Source organism: Taudactylus pleione, unplaced genomic scaffold (genome assembly GCF_031769625.1).
Source record: "Taudactylus pleione unplaced genomic scaffold, aTauple2 ptg000264l, whole genome shotgun sequence".
In the NCBI taxonomy this organism is placed as follows: Eukaryota; Metazoa; Chordata; class Amphibia; order Anura; family Myobatrachidae; genus Taudactylus; species Taudactylus pleione.
The window spans coordinates 840,676-856,925 of record NW_028284666.1 but is presented as its reverse complement, the minus strand read 5'-3'; positions in this window follow the sequence as shown (position 1 = coordinate 856,925).

The window sequence follows — 16,250 nt, the reverse complement described above, 5'->3', positions numbered from 1 at the left end:
AGGTACTTCAAATTACCCAAGTTAACTGCTCCAGGCTCTATTCTCTCTAGTGTTAGGACCACATTAGTACCATACAATACCCATATTCAGGCCCTTTCAGAAGGGGGGGGGGAATCTCCCTGGGCCTATGCATGGCAAGGGGCCCCAACATTTTTGTTATTGTGTTCTGACTTTTTTTATATATTTATCCATTTGTTTTTATTTATCCATTTTTTTTATATTTATCCATTTATCAATTTCCAAGTAATAAAAGTTCAAGCTTCATACCTAAACATACACTTATTGCTCTCTGTAGGTGTTGCATCTGTCACACAGACACATGAGAACATCACTTGTCCCTGAGATTTGCCGGTGTGAGCGACTCGCAACTTCGCAAGAGTATAGTTTGTTTATATTTAGGAAACTGGACTGGACTATTTGATGTTCAACATGTACTCAAGGAATTGCAGAATGGGTGTAGGTAAATTAATTTCATAAATATTTTATTATTACTATGCTCATGCTTGTATAGGTTCAACAGGTTATGTTAAATATCACTTTTTTACATGAACTGAAGGCTTTTAAAGGTAATAGCATAAATTAGATAACAGGGCCCTAACTAGGGGCAGTACATCCGGTGCCCTAGCTCAGAGCGCAGGCTGCCCTGGGATTGAAACTGGCACTGCCGGGCGCCTGCTGCAATGTTTTCATAAGCAGTGCACCCGGTTCATACTCTGTAGTCTACCTTCGGCTCCTGCAGAGCTGTTGGAACTTCAGGAGAGGAGAGAAGAGGGTGACAGCTAAGCATGGGGGTGGAGCTACATGGATTGAGCAGCAGCTGCAAGACTGACAGGGAGGAGCAGCTGCAGCCAGACAGACTCACTGTTTTCTGATGTAAAGACTGGTACACACTAGAGATATCTAGTGTGTAGTGACCTTGTTAGCGATGGGACCCGGCGTGGTGCCGGCATCGGCGAGTGCATACACACTTGTCGATGCACTTCCGCAGGTCCGACGGGCAATAGCGCTGATGACGCGTGGGAGCGAGCATCGTCAGCGACATAGCGGGTACACACTGGCCGATGTGCCCTATATGTCGCTCCCATTTGCCAGAGCTTAGCATATTACTTAGTGTGTACCCAGCTTGAGTGTGTTCAAGTTGGATTTTTCCAAATTAATCGCTGTATTTGAAGAAATAAAAGCTAGTAAACACTTCTAATTTTAAATATCCAATAATCGAATTCCAGTACATCAGTTATGTATATAGTATTTTTTTTATTTTTTTTTAATAAAGTTAAGAAATCAATTTGTAATACATTTTGAATGCACTTTTTATGTTTTTTTTAAGAAATATGGGGTGGGGGCAGGGCCAGTGCTAGGGTGTTCATTGCCCTTCTGCAAAGTATAAATTTGTGCCCCCTCTCACATACTCTATAAAAGGGACAGCGCATGCCACAAAAAGGAGGTGTGGTCTCACAAGGCAGGGGTGTGGTCACACAATAGTACCCCTCCAATTCAAATTATGCCACACAGTAGCACAATCTTATTCACATTACATTGCATGTAGTGCCCCTGATTCACATTACACCACATAATAGTGCATTTTATTCACATTACTGTATGTCACATAGTAGTACTCTTTATACAGGGCTATTTTCCTGGAAAAATAGGTTCAGGGACTGTGGGTGGAGCTATAGAAAAACAATTATATAGACATTATATACACATACATATATATATATATATATATACACATATATATATATATACATATATGTATTATATATACATAAATGTATTGTATTTAGAAAAGAAGGAACTCAAAAGGGCTTTTAAAATAAAACATATCTTATGGAAAATACATTTTGGCCCAGGTGTTTACGTCATAGTTATTAAGAGGTTCAGGAACTGAGAAGCTCATTCAGACCTGGACGCTAAGCTGCGTTCTCTCGCAGCCGTCAGGGGGCAGATATTCAAATTCCGCAATCGCACAGCCAGGCTAAAGGACACCCTCTATGTCTTAGAGAGCAACAGCAGAGTGAACGCTCGCCAATGTAATGACGCCCACTTTTCTTTCTTAGCACACGTCATCTCCAGGAAGTGTATGATTAATCAGTAACATCAAGAGCCATCGGAGCTGCTTGCAGCCCTTAAGGTAGACTCTACCCCGCCGCGAGCACTGTGATCACTGGCTGAAATACAACCAGGTGACGTGTACAATGACGCTGCCATGCTAATTATGCACGCCCAAAGAACGTCGTTTTGACGCTCAGACATGCCTGCGTTCGCTCATCCACTTCCCCATTTTCCATTAGCTTCCCATGTTACCATCCACAAATGGCACTATCTGTCACTCAAGGTAGCTCTCAGTCTGTGTACTACGAGTGCACAATTCCTGATCGCAGTGACTGGCTAGCGCACGTGCACTGTGATGCATACGCATGCACAGACAGGCGACTATCGGCCATGGTGTGCGATCGCGGCTTAGCGAGGGTGTCTGATTCAGGCCCTGAGTTCCTGCTGAAAAATAGCACTGCCTTTATACATGTTACCCCACACAGTATGCCCCTTATACACATAATGCCACACAGTAGTAGTGCCACTCATATATAATGCCCAAAGTAATGCCCCTTATACACATAATGCTGCACAGTAGTAGTGCCCCTTACACATAATCCCCAAAGTACTATCCCATATACACCTGATGTCCAAAGTGATGCCCCTTATACATAATGCTTAAAGTAATGCCACTTATACACATAATGCCCACAGTAGTAGTGCCCCTTACACATAATGCCCTTACACAGTGCCCAAATAATACTCCTTTTACACATAATGCCCACAGTAGTAGTGCCACTTATATACAGTATAATGGCCAAAGTAATGCCCCTTATACACATAATGCCCCTTAAACACATAATGCTGCACAGTAGTAGTGCCCCTTACACATAATCCCCAAAGTAATACCCCATATACACCTGATGTCCAATATATACTGTATACATAATGCTTAAAGAAATGCCAATTATACACATAAATGCCCACAGTAGTAGTGTTCCTTACACATAATGCCCAAAGTCCTTATACACATAATGCCCAAAGTAATGCTGCCCCTTATACACATAATGCCCACAGTAATAGTGCCCTCCTAAGCCTGATGTCCAAAGTAATGCCCCTTATACACCTGATGTCCAAAGTAATGCCCCTTCTACACAAGTCACTCCAGCTCCACTCTGTGCCACTCTAGTTTCCCAATGTAACTACAGCCCCCTCCTATGTATCGCTCCAGCTTCCCCCTGTGTCACAAAGTCCAGCTACCTCCCCATCACACTCACTCTGCTTTCCTTACCCACCTCCATCATACCCTGCTATGTAGGACTTACCTTCCTCCTTCCTGGCTGGTAACTGGAAACTGCAACAACTGTAGATAGAATGTTACAGTATGAAGCACTGTGATGTCACAGGATAGGTGTATGATGTCACCGCAACCATAGCAATGCTGCTGTGTTACAGCTATTATACATATCCATTTTATACATCAATTATAACTGGATTTACATGAACTTGCAGTAAAAAAAGAGAATACTGTAGTAAATGAACTATAAGGCAAAGTTGTACAAAGGAATATCTAGATTATATCACCACTTATATTTTAGAAAGAAATAAAGCTATATTTTTAACAGGTTAAATTAAGCATTTTGCATTTATGCTGTGTGCACGGATGGCGTAATGGTTAGTAATACTGCTCATAGCACTGAGGTTTTGAGCTTGATCCTACCATGGTCCTAACTTTGTAAAGTCTGTATGTTCTCCCTGTGCTTGCGTGAGTTTCCTCCAGGTACTCTGGTTTCTTCCCACACTACAAAAATAAACAGGTAGGTTAGTTGGCTACTGACAAAAAAAAATAACCCTAGTCTGTATGTGTGTGTAGATATCATAGGGAATATAGATTGTAAACTCCACTGGGGCAAATGAATGACCAAATATTCTCTGTAAAGTGTGCTATATAAATAACAGGTAATAAATATATATATATTATATAATGATAGAGAAAGGACATGCACCTAATAATGTAATATTCAAGAGTGTAAAAGTGGTAACTGTATGTATATGATGTTCCTGGTACCAAAAAGATGGTCTAAATGGTTTTATACAGTCTTAGTTTTCAGCAATTACCTCTCTGAGGCCGGGATGTACTAAAGTTGAAAATGCGGTAAAACCACAGAAACTGGGATTTTACTGCATATTCCATATGTACTAAGCACTGGAATGTGATGCATTCCAGTGCTTCGTCCCGGTGGGTAATGCAAACTGAAAGTGTAGTAACCCAATAGAAACCTATGGGCTTCTTACCGGGACTCTTACCTTGAGAGGGATCTGATTCCTCCCATCACCCCCCGTGGCCGGCGTATGCAAATGCACAGAAGGACGCCAGAGGGACTGCTGGGTGGTAAATTCAGAAGTCCCTCTCTCCGGGGACATCAAAAAGGACAGCTCTTATCGGGAGAACTGTCCTTTGCCATTTAAATCACATTTCTAGGTACATTCCATTATAATCAACTGTGGTATGTAGCCGAAGACAGGCAAGATGTACTGCATTGCGGAGTAGATGCTTAGTACATCATGTCCTGAGATTGTTGAGATTATTGTAGATGTATGTTCTCCTTGGCATGGTGTTAGCACGAGATCAAACTGTTTCTTACGGGTCTATGTACTAAGCCTTGGATAGAGATAAAGTGGATGGAGATAAAGTACCAATCAATCAGCTCCTGACTGTCATTTTTTTAAACACAGCCTGTAAAGTGACAGTTAGAAGCTGATTGGTTGGTACTTTATCTCCATTTACTATCTCTCCCCCCAAGGCTTAGTTCATAGACCCTTATATTGTATAGAGGCGCTGGCACTCCTTGATGATCTGATCAATAGAGAAGTGCACATGATCATCAGCACATGGCTCACATTCCCTTCTTTCTTGACGTGTAATCTCCATGGATGTCCTCACTTTATCACATGGTGTCGTCATGTTGTGTGTTTGTGACACGAGATTAGACTGATCAAATGTAAGGACTTGGGGCCTGATTCAGAGGTGCGAACAGTTTAGACTCGGCCACAACTGGACGATGTTTGTTCTACTGTGCATGTGTCTGAGCCACACTGCACATGTGCCGCGATGGTCCTGTGATGTCAGTCGCAGTGTGGATTAGGACACAGGGTGATTGACAGACAGCAACCATTTAGGAGAGATAACAGGGGAATGGCAAAAAATGCAGGTGTGTCGTAACCATTTCGGGGGCATATGGCAGCCCACGTCTGTGTCTTCAGCCGCAGAGTCACACAAGCAGACACACTTAATGATATATCGTTCATCGGCTGTACATTCAATATATTGCATAGTGTGTACCCAGCATTACTGTGGTTCTGCTTTTGTGCACTGCGAGTGTTGTTCAACAACCAGCAGCAGAAAATGTTGATGATAATTATACATAAGGTAGGTGCAGGCAGCCGGGCTTTGTGAGACCATGGATTATATGTGACGGGGCAGTATGAGATGCTGTGAGGTGTACAGTGAAGGGGAAAGGAGTGGTGCTGTGAGGTGTTTAGAAGAGATGAGAACTGATTAAGTTTAAATCTATATAAGAGTCCTTAGTTTTTTGTAATTGGTTGGAATTTGTCAGCAGTTGCTAAGTAGAGTAGTTTGGGGGGGTTATCATGGTTGGTTGGTCGCTGACCATGTGGGAGCACGTGGGAGTGGCTTGGTGGACTTTATAAGGCTGGTGTACGCCCAGCACCTTCCTTTTCTGGACGGTGTTTGTCCCTCCCTCCCTCCCTTCCCTATCTCTTTACTGTGCATTTGTTGTGTATGTTTTTACTAACATTTTTATGGTTGTGTTCCGGCGAGAAGGTGCTACAATCAGCGGCCACGTAAAGTGTAAGAGTATTCGTTGTGGAGCACATATCCTTTAAATGGTCGTAGTATGTCCTACCTCTGCGGGAGGACTTTGGGCGTCTGTCTCTGCGGACACGCTCATACTATGCAATATCATGAGGGTTGTGAGTCTTCGCAGCTTAGCTTACAATGACCGCAGGGGGGCGTTTCAGTCGCTCCCTAATATTGGTCACAATGGCCACATGGGGGGCGTATCAGTCGTTCCCAATTTTGGCTAAGATCATATGGCTGGAGCTGATTGTAGCATCCTTCTTTGCCTCCCAATAAATTAAAATTCAATATTTAAAGTATAATTCAGGGTCATACCTTTAATAAAAGCAAGTTATGACCATTTAACCAAAGCAGTCTGTGTCCTGTCTTTATTTTTAGTATAACTTAGTGTAAGCTGTTATATATTGTGTTTAATTGCAATAAAGTTATGGACTCCTTATTGTATATTGCTTCCTATATTTTATATCAGTCACTAGAATAGTATCTGCTGTCAGACAGTGTTCGAAGTGTGCCAGTGTGAAACGAAATGTCATACCATCACTTCACTTCGGTGGTCAGCACTGGGACAGTCAGTGTCCCAGCACCAGTCAACAAGTGGCTGTGGGCGTCTGTCTGTTTAATTTTCTCCCCGACCACGAGCCGATCATGGCTCACGGAACTGGGGCAAATCAGGGGAGGCCGGCAGCATTTTTAACTTGGCGCCAACCGCCAGCCAATCATTGGTTGGTGGCCGGCGCCAAATTCAAAACGCCACTGAGGAGGAGTGAGTCTGAGGACTCTGAGGGGAATGAAGCAGTAGGCTGCACTTTGGAAGGTAATGTGTGTGCTGTGAGGGGAGGTGAGGTATGCATTGTTGGGAGGGGAGGAAGTGGGGGTATGGAGATATCAGGGGGGCTCAGGATTTGGGATTTCCAAAGTAAAGTCCCCCTGATATTTTTACACCCCCACTTCAAAATTTCTAATTTGACCACTGGTTCTATTTCATAAATTTCATAACACATTTAAACCGCATCCCCATTAGATAAACCCACGCCTGCTTTTTTCTTGCAAAGTCCATTTTGCCGCTGCCTCGTGTTGGTAGAAAATCTAAGGCCACATAATTGCATTTGCCCACCAGGTTAAAACTTGCCAGCCAGCCCCTGCTCACTCGGAATCTAAAGCTAGGTACACACTATAAAATTACCAGGACTAACTGTTTCTACAAGAAATATTGTAGTAGATCATTTGAAAGTTTGTTATAGAAAATCACATTGCTAAGTTTGTTGCAAAAAATTGCTGGCATAAACCTCTTGGTTGACAAGTACTAACCCCCCCACCATTATCAACTGCCCTAAGGACAATAGTATTGTCATATTTTAGCAGTTTGGGGGCCCTTCTCTCTCCCCATGTAAATTTAATCTGGTTATCTCTATATAAAGGAGTATTGCATAGAGATAGGAGGCTTGAATTCCTCAAGAGGCTTTTTATAGAAAATGTCTATAGTTTTCTTGCTTGATGAAGAGGGTAGAAGTCAGAATTTACTTTAAATATGGAAGGAACCTTAATTAATATATAATAATGATTAGTCTATTATAAGGATATTGTGATTCCCCACCTTAAGTTCTGATTGGCCGGAAAGATATGGTGCTTTAGTGGAGGGTGGTTGAAGCATCTTACCATATTAAGCAGCCCCATGGGGTTTGGCTGGAAGTGCTCTGCCTGCTGAGCCAAAGGGGCTGAACAGACAAATCTAGTACAATTTGGCAGTCTATGTAGCAATATCAGACACTGATACGGTCTTTCAGCACTCAAATCGGCACATGTGACCAGTTTCTGACACTAAATTAGAAATATACTTTAGCACTAGATTAAAATAATACTCCTTTTCCACTGACCTGAAAAATTCTGTATTTTTGCACGTGAACACACATCAACCCAGGATTTTGGTCAGTGGAAATGGCTCCACCCGGGTCTAGTCACCCGGGAAGCCAACCCTGATAGCGAGCAGGGTTTTTTCAAGGAAGGACCCAAGTAAGGCTCAGTGTAAACGGGTAACCCGGGTCATCTGACCCAGAACCCGTTTACAGCAAGGGGAGAGCCGCGTTCCGATGCAAGGAGATGATGTCATCTCCAAGTGCCGGCACTGCACCTGTGTCCAGTGTGAATGGCTCTGATTTGAGAATAGCCCGAATCGGCGTTGCGGTGTAAAAGGGGTATGTCCCGGGTCCAAACTGATATGGAACTGTGGGGCTGATTCAGACCCACTCGCAAGCGCTATGCACTCGCAAGCAGGTCGATGTTTACCCCCTGCGCATGCGCCGCCTCTGGCGTGCGTGAGACCCGGCCAGCGATGGGCTCTCCGTCGCTATGGGTCTCGCATCAAAACGGGGTGGCTGTCGATTGTGATTGACAGCTTGCCCCATTTTGGAGGCGGGCAGGGGGGGTGGCTGGACAAACAGAGGGAATGCCTGCAGTTTGTGGGCGGCCCTACTGACATCACTAGTGATGTCAGTAGGTGGACTTCCTGCTCTATTAGAAGCCCAATGCTTCCTGCTCTATTAGAAGCCCGTCGCAAGCCCAATGGTCGCAATGGTCGCGACCATCGAGACCATCACCTGGCCGCCCGCAAAAGCTGTGGGTGGTCACCCACAGCTCAGCGAGTGACCAGGAGGCTGGATCCAATAAAAAAATAAAAAAGCCCTGATTCAGAGCGAGCGCTCGGAAAGAGCGTCCGGCTCTGAATCAGGGCCCGTGTTCCAAATCCAGTTCCAGACTTGGACATTAGTGTAAAAGGGGTATTAATCATGAGAAACCAGATTTTAATCCTACAATTTCATTATATTTTATTATCTTATATAACCAGACTTCCGGCGCTGTATACCTAATAGTCAAACCTCCACTTTAGGGGTTAATATTGGGGTTGCAGCATAGACTATATACAAGTTCTGTGTAGATTTGCAATAACGACAGCTATATACCTACAAAATAGTATCCGCATCCACTAATAAATATCCCACTTGATAGATAGTAATACAATAATAAAAACAGTAGATTCAACAAATAAACAACTAATGAAGTTGTAAATAGTATTTTAAGACAAAGAGAACAGATAATGCTGTCCTATAGGTAATGTTAATATTATAGATAATACAAACAGATGTGTCAAACCTTAAATAGATTTAATTGACCCACTTACAATCTTTTTAGTAGTAAAAAGTAATATATACATAATGGACATAACATTTACAATGTAACAGACAAATTATACAATGTAACAGATAGAAACATAATAACAATAATATTGTTGCAGATCCCTTAAATTCTTATAAGTAGTATAGATCACTCAGAAAATTCCTTTCAAATGTTCCAGGAACAGCCTCTTTGAAAATGTTCCAAAAGTATGTAATTATTACAACCACGTCGGTGGTAAATGGATGGAGGAGGGACCGTAAGTAATAACTTATCTCCAATACATGATTATTGGTCCGTGAATGCCACTATCTATTATACACACTAAAAAGCAGGCACAATATACATCAACCTGATACTGGTATAAACCATAAGTGTGCTGCGGGTCATTATAGGCTCAAAGTAAGCCGACTGCCTCATCTTGCAGATGATATTGTAAGTGGTTGGACTTAAAATGTTTACATTAGAGATCATATAGCTGTTTGTTATCTCTAAGGATTTAGGAGGGACTCTATTCCATCCATTTACCACTGAGGTGGTTGTAATAATTACATACAGCCGGAAACTTTTGGATCATTTTCTAAAAGGCTGTTCCTGCAACATTTGAAAGGAATTTTCTGAGTGATCTATACTACTTATAAAAATTTAAGAGATCTGCAAAATTATTGTTATTATGTTTCTATCTGTTACAGTGTGTAATCTGTCTGTTACATTGTGAATGTTATGTCCATTATGTATGTGTTACATTTTACTACTAGAAAGATTTTAAGTGGGTCAATTAAATTTATTTAAGGTTTGACGCATTTGTTTGTATTATCTCCAAAATTAACCTTACCTATAGGCAGGGCCGGTGACAAGGGGGTACTATGGGTACACCCGTACTGGGCCCCGAGCTCCAGAAGGGCCCCGAGGTCCAGACGTACACAAAGCAGGCCACAGCCGGCAAATAGCTCCAGTGCCTCCTCCGATACCTGCCGCCCAGCTTCCTTGTAGTCTGGCCTGGGCAGCGCTGAGCTCTTCCATGTGGCTCAGACGCGGCCCGGGCCCGACATGACCTCCAGCAATGTGGCGGTGTGACGTCATAGGTCACACCACTGCCCATTGTTCCCGCCTGTCAGGTAGGCTGCGGTGGAAAGGGGAAGGGAGCAGGGTCTTAAGGCTGAAGAAAGTGTCAAAGCCGGATGATTGGCTGAGACCTAAATTGTAAAATTAAAATCTGCACGATGCAATTTTATGTTGCCCACTACGACGCCATCTTGCGTCGTCAGCCTGAAACATTGTGTGCAATGCTAATATGCTATTATTAGCATCGTGTGACTACATTGCTACCGCATATTGGTTAAAGTCTCACCACACCCCATACGCACATTAAAACATACATATAATATACAAGACGCACAGTGCACAGTTGCAATGTTTATTAAAGCACTCTACACATAAAACGCACTACAAATAGTAGCGACTGTACAATACCCCGTGTACGGTGCTGTTATGATTATTAGCATCGTGCGTCTGCCATTGCCCCAGGTTAAAAGTCCTCATGTTAAAGTTTCATGTTAAAAGGGGGCGTCGCACAATAGCGTACGCATATTTCCTGTATTGCTGCCACATGCCCAAATGGTCATTTCCCTGTATATATTAAGGGAAAAGGCTGCGCAGAAAAGGTGTATGTAAATTGAAATGTGTGATTGTTAAGGCTACTGTCAAGCCTAAATAGTGGAGGTTACTGTCTGTTAAACCTCAGTGAAAACTTGGTAGGTGCCTGACGGGGCAGTACAAACTACTGGGCCAGTGAACAAAGCAGGTACATTGTGGTTATCGAGAAACTAAGGGGTTTCTTGGTCCGGCACCCATTAATCGCAAAGTCCATTGATCAGTTAGTTCTTTGGGCAATGCGATCGAACCGCATGGTTATATAAACCGTGATTGTGAAGTGGGTTGTCGTGGGAGTGAAACTGCTGGCAAGGTTAGGAGTTATTGGAACTTCTAGATGCTACCAGCGGGAGTAAACTCAAAGTAGGAAGTAAGCGACGGAAGCTTGAGTTAATATCGTCGCAAGTAGAATAATATTCAATAGGTGGTTATTCTGCTCCTCGTTATACAGGCCGACTAATGCCAGGCGGGTCTGCTGTGTATAACGGGAGGGAGTGCGTGAACGTAGCTCACTGAAAATCATTCACCAATCAAAATTCTCTAGAAATTGCTAAGTGTTTACTCAGATGGGTGCAAGGCAATCTCTAGCAATGGTCGATGATGTGCTGCTGGTGGAAGGGCCGCTTGGATCGGCCAGGTATGTTATGTTTAAAAAGTATGGTGCGTACGCTACAGCGTACTGTGACATATGGATCAAAATGACCAAGAAATGTAGAACACCTTTTCCTAAGATTGCTAACTTTGATTCAGAGGTTCTGAACAATCTCAGAGACAGTATATGTTTAGTGAAGTCTCTGAAGAAAAGGGTAAAGTTTAATGATTGCTTGAAGTTATGGCAGCAAGAGGGGAACATGTGGCTTAGTGGTGTGCATGCGACGCAAACTAGCATTGCATGTACGACGCAAGGGAGCGCGCACACAGCGCGCATGCACAGCAAGGTAGCGTTGCCGAAGGTAATGTTAGTAGTGCACGCGCACCACCACCGCCCTATGCGGATGGGGGTGAAGGTATAGTCGATCTCAAAAATCATAAAAATTTAACAAGTAACTTGTACCCTCTTCTAAGTAATTATAAGTAACATGTTTAAGATGCAGATGATGAACCTGTTGTGATGTCCGCTTTTTCCCATTTTGCACAAATGTTAAATGTACCACCACAGCAAGCACAGGTAGCTGCCCTGCTAGTGCCAGAAATGGAGGTAGTCCCACCAGTACACGAAGTATTAACACCCACTGTAACAGTAGCGGAGATTACTAATACCATGCGTAGTAGCAATAGGCTGAACTCTCAAAGAGGTAGAAAGGTCAAAGGTAGCAGTGTGGCAGGCATCCATCCCGTCCGGACAATAACTGTTCCAAATGGGAATCCAGACGCACATGGTATAGTGGCCACAAGGGATGTAGCGATGCATTGTCCATGGACAAGAGCAGAACTATGAGCCTGATTCAGAGGCGCTCACAAAAAGCGAGCACTCGCTCTGAATCAGGGTGGGCACTGTTTTTTTTAGTTGCGGCCTCCTGGCCGCTCGCATAGCTGTCGGTGACCACCCACAGCTATTGCGAGCGGCCAGGATGATGATCGCAATGGTCAAGACCATTGCGACTATCGGGCTTGCGACGAGACCCTTGTGGTAGGGTCTCGTCTGCCGCAAGCCCCAGAGAGCTTCTGGCTCTAATAGGGCCAGAAGCTGTCTCACTGACTTCACTGGTGATGTCAGTGGGGCCACCCACAAACGGCAGGCGTTCGCTTGGGAACGCCTCCGTTTGTGAAACCACCCCCCGGCCACACCTACAAAACGGGGTGAGCTGTCGATCAACATCGACAGCCACCCCTTTTGTAGTGAGCCACGGAGCGAGTGCTTTTTCTGCATTCTCCGGGGCTCGCGCACGCCCAGTGCGCACGCCACGCGTGCACATTGGACCACCATCGTCCCGCTTGTCGAGTGCTATGCGCTTGCGAGCGGGAGTGACTCAGGCCCTATGTTCCATAATGACAGATTTCCCCGACCCTAGGAAAGAGCTAGCAAAGTGCCAGAGATTTGTAAAGGATTTAGGTAATGCTCATGAGCCAACCAATAAAGATTGGCGAGTGGTATTACGGGCATGTCTTCCACACAATACCGATGTGAAAAAGTTCATCACAGCCTGTGTATTGGATGGAGATAGTCCCATAACTGATGCAGGTAATCAAGACAATATAACCCATATTGTCACCCAATTGGCTGTATTTTTCCCATTATTTGTAACTGGAGTAAAATCTTCACGATTAAGCAGAAAGAGAGTGAGTCTGCAGCAGATTATTTTACCATAGTGCTCCAGACTATTACCCAATACAAAGGCATAGAGGATATAAAAGACAACATCCATCACAGGGAAATGACAATCACAGTGCTTATGGATGGTCTTAAGGACACTCTAAAGGCCAGGGTTCAGACCTCACTTCCTGATTGGAGGGGAGTTACAGTAGACACACTCATTCCCCAACCCACACAACAACAACCACAAAGGTGTTTTAGATGTAACAAGGAGGGCCACATAAGTAAGTTCTGTAAGGCCAGAAAGTGGGAAACGCCAAACCAGGGAACACCGAGATACCCACAGCAGTCAGGACAATTCCAGCCATCACCTGCTCACATCACAGCAGTAAACGCTTTGCTGGAAGAAGATAGTCAGCTCTAGGGGTCAGGTCATACCTGTAGTCTACAGCCAGTCAGGTTAACTGGGGGTATTAGAGAAGAACCTGTAATGATAGTTGATGTAGCTTGTAGACACAGGATCAGTGATAAAATCTCCATCTAATTTACAGGTGTCTAGCAAAACAGTACCAGCAAAGGGTGTAACGGGTAAAGTGCAACATTATCCTTTAACCAAATCTGCAGAGGTTACTATCAGTCTATTGCATACCAGGCATTCCTTTCTCCTGGCAGCAGCGGCCCCTACTAACCTACTGGGAAGGGATTTGTTATGTAAAATGGGATGTGTCATTTATTGTACCCCTGATGGTATATTTTTAGATATCCCAGAAAGAGTTGCGCACGAGGTGAGGGATATATTGGACACTCCCCAAAGGTTAATGTTTCACTCTACTGTTTCAGATAAGAATCCTTCTCAGGTAGAGCAGATGTTATCTCAAATACCAGGTTCACTTTGGACCAAAGATGGACAGGATACTGGATTGATGGCAAATGTAGCTCCCGTAATGGTAAATCTAAAAAGTGGTAGGCAAGCTCCAAAAATTCTCCAATATCCGTTAAAACAGGAAGTAGAGATAGGGGTTTATCCCATAATTGAGCGGTTATTACAACAGGGAATTTTAGTCCGTACAGCGAGTGTAGCCAACAGTCCCATCTTTCCTGTGAAGAAGAGTGGGAGGGGTTATAGGCTGGTACAGGACCTTAGAGGGATTAATAAGGTAGTAGAGAGCCAATTCCCCGTAGTGCCGAATCCAGCTGTCATTCTAATGCAGAGCCCACCAAATGCAACCCATTTTACTGTCATTGACCTCTGTTCTGCCTTCTTCTCTGTCTCTCTTCATCCTGATTGTCAGTACCTATTTGTATTTACATACAGGGGGGTACAATACAAATGGACACGATTGCCCCAGTATCTTCTCCCAGGCCTTACATGACTGTTTACAATCTTTTCAACCTGCCAATGGATCTGTTCTAATACAATATGTGGACGATTTATTGATGTGTTCTAATTCGTTTGTCTTTTTTTAAATGATACTAAACTTTTATTGCTTCTTCTCTCGCAAGCAGGACACAAGGTTGCTAAGGACAAACTACAGCCATGCCAGTTCAGGGGTAAATACTTAGGACACTGTCTAAAGCATGGATTACAACATCTGACTACTCACAGAATCCAGGCCATACGGACCATGACACTGCCGCAGAACCAACAGCAAATTCGTACCTTCTTGGGAATGTGTGGATACTGCAGAATGTGGATCCCAGGTTTTTCTATTTTGGCTTTACCATTACAGGACTTAGTCTCTTCCTCAAAACCCTATCATGTCATACACACAGAGGAAACAGAGCAGGCTTTCCTTAATCTTGAAGATAGTCTGACAAGAGCACCTGCATTGGGAATACCTGATTATGAAAAACCTTTTGATTTGTATTGTACGGAAGCTGATGGTTGCGCAGCAGGTGTCCTCACACAAAAACATGGTGATGCCAGTAGGCCCGTAGCATACTACAGTGCACAATTGGACACTGTGGCAAGATCACTCTCAATGTGTTTAAGAAGTGTAGCAGCAACTGCTCTTTTGGTCAGTAAAAGGTTCACAAAATGGGAACTAGCTGCAAACATCACCATTAAATGGTGCAGTACGTTAAACACAGCAACGTATTTACCATATGTGCCTCAGGATGCACAAAGGGTGGAGAGAGGTGAGTCGCTGGCGGAAGGTGAGTTCTGCAGGTATACTGATGCACATGATTGTATGGAATATTTGAATCAGACCTTTACTGCAAGACCTGACATACGTGATACACCTTTAGAAAATGTAGATGTGACATTTTACACGGATGGGAGATGTCATAGACAAACTGACACTGGAGAGTTATGTACAGGTTATGCTGTTGTAAATGACGAGGACATCATAGAAGCCGAACCCCTTGGTCCACCTCATTCGGCCCAAGTGGCGGAGCTGGTGGCACTAAGGAGAGCGTGTGAATTAGCAAAAGGCAAATCTGCTAATATCTACACTGACTCTAGGTACGCCAATGGGGTAGTACATGATTTCGGTGCTCTATGGCATCTAAGAAATTTTATGACAGCAGCAGGCACACCAGTCGCACACTCAAAACATAAAAAAGGACTATTGACAGCTATCCAAATGCCTAAAGCAGTAGCCGTCATTAAGTGTAAAGCCCATACATGTGAAGATGATCCAGTGTCACTGGGCAATAACAGGGCAGACGAAGCTGCCAAATAGGCAACAGGTTTAGGGGTAAACACGCCAATTAATCAAATGATGATGGTTTTCCAAACAATTGATAAGTAGAAACTAATTGAGATGCAAAATGTGTGTTCCATTCAGGAAAAGGCAGTCAGGAGATCTAAGGGATGTGGGCAAGAGTCCTCTGGACTCTGGAGAGATGGACAAGTTAGGCCGGTGGCACCCAAGGCATAATACCCAAGCTTGGCTGAGGCAGCGCACGGTCTGACTCACCTGGGAAAGTAGGGTATGTGCAAGTTGGTCAGGGCATATTGGTGTGCACCAGGTTTTTCTTCCCAAGACGAAAAGAGGGCAATGTCCTGTTTGACATGCTTGAGGAAGAACGTTGGAAAAATAATACCAACCGAGCCATCCCACGTTCCTCCGACAGATGGACCTTTTCAGGTAATACAAATTGATTTCATCCAATTACCACCCTGCAGGAATCCCAAGTATGTATTAGTTTGTACAGATGTATTTTCTAACTGGGTAGAGGCATACCCAGCTGCCACTAATACTGCTGTGTTCACTGCTAAAAAGATTGTTCAGGAGTTTGTATGCAGATATG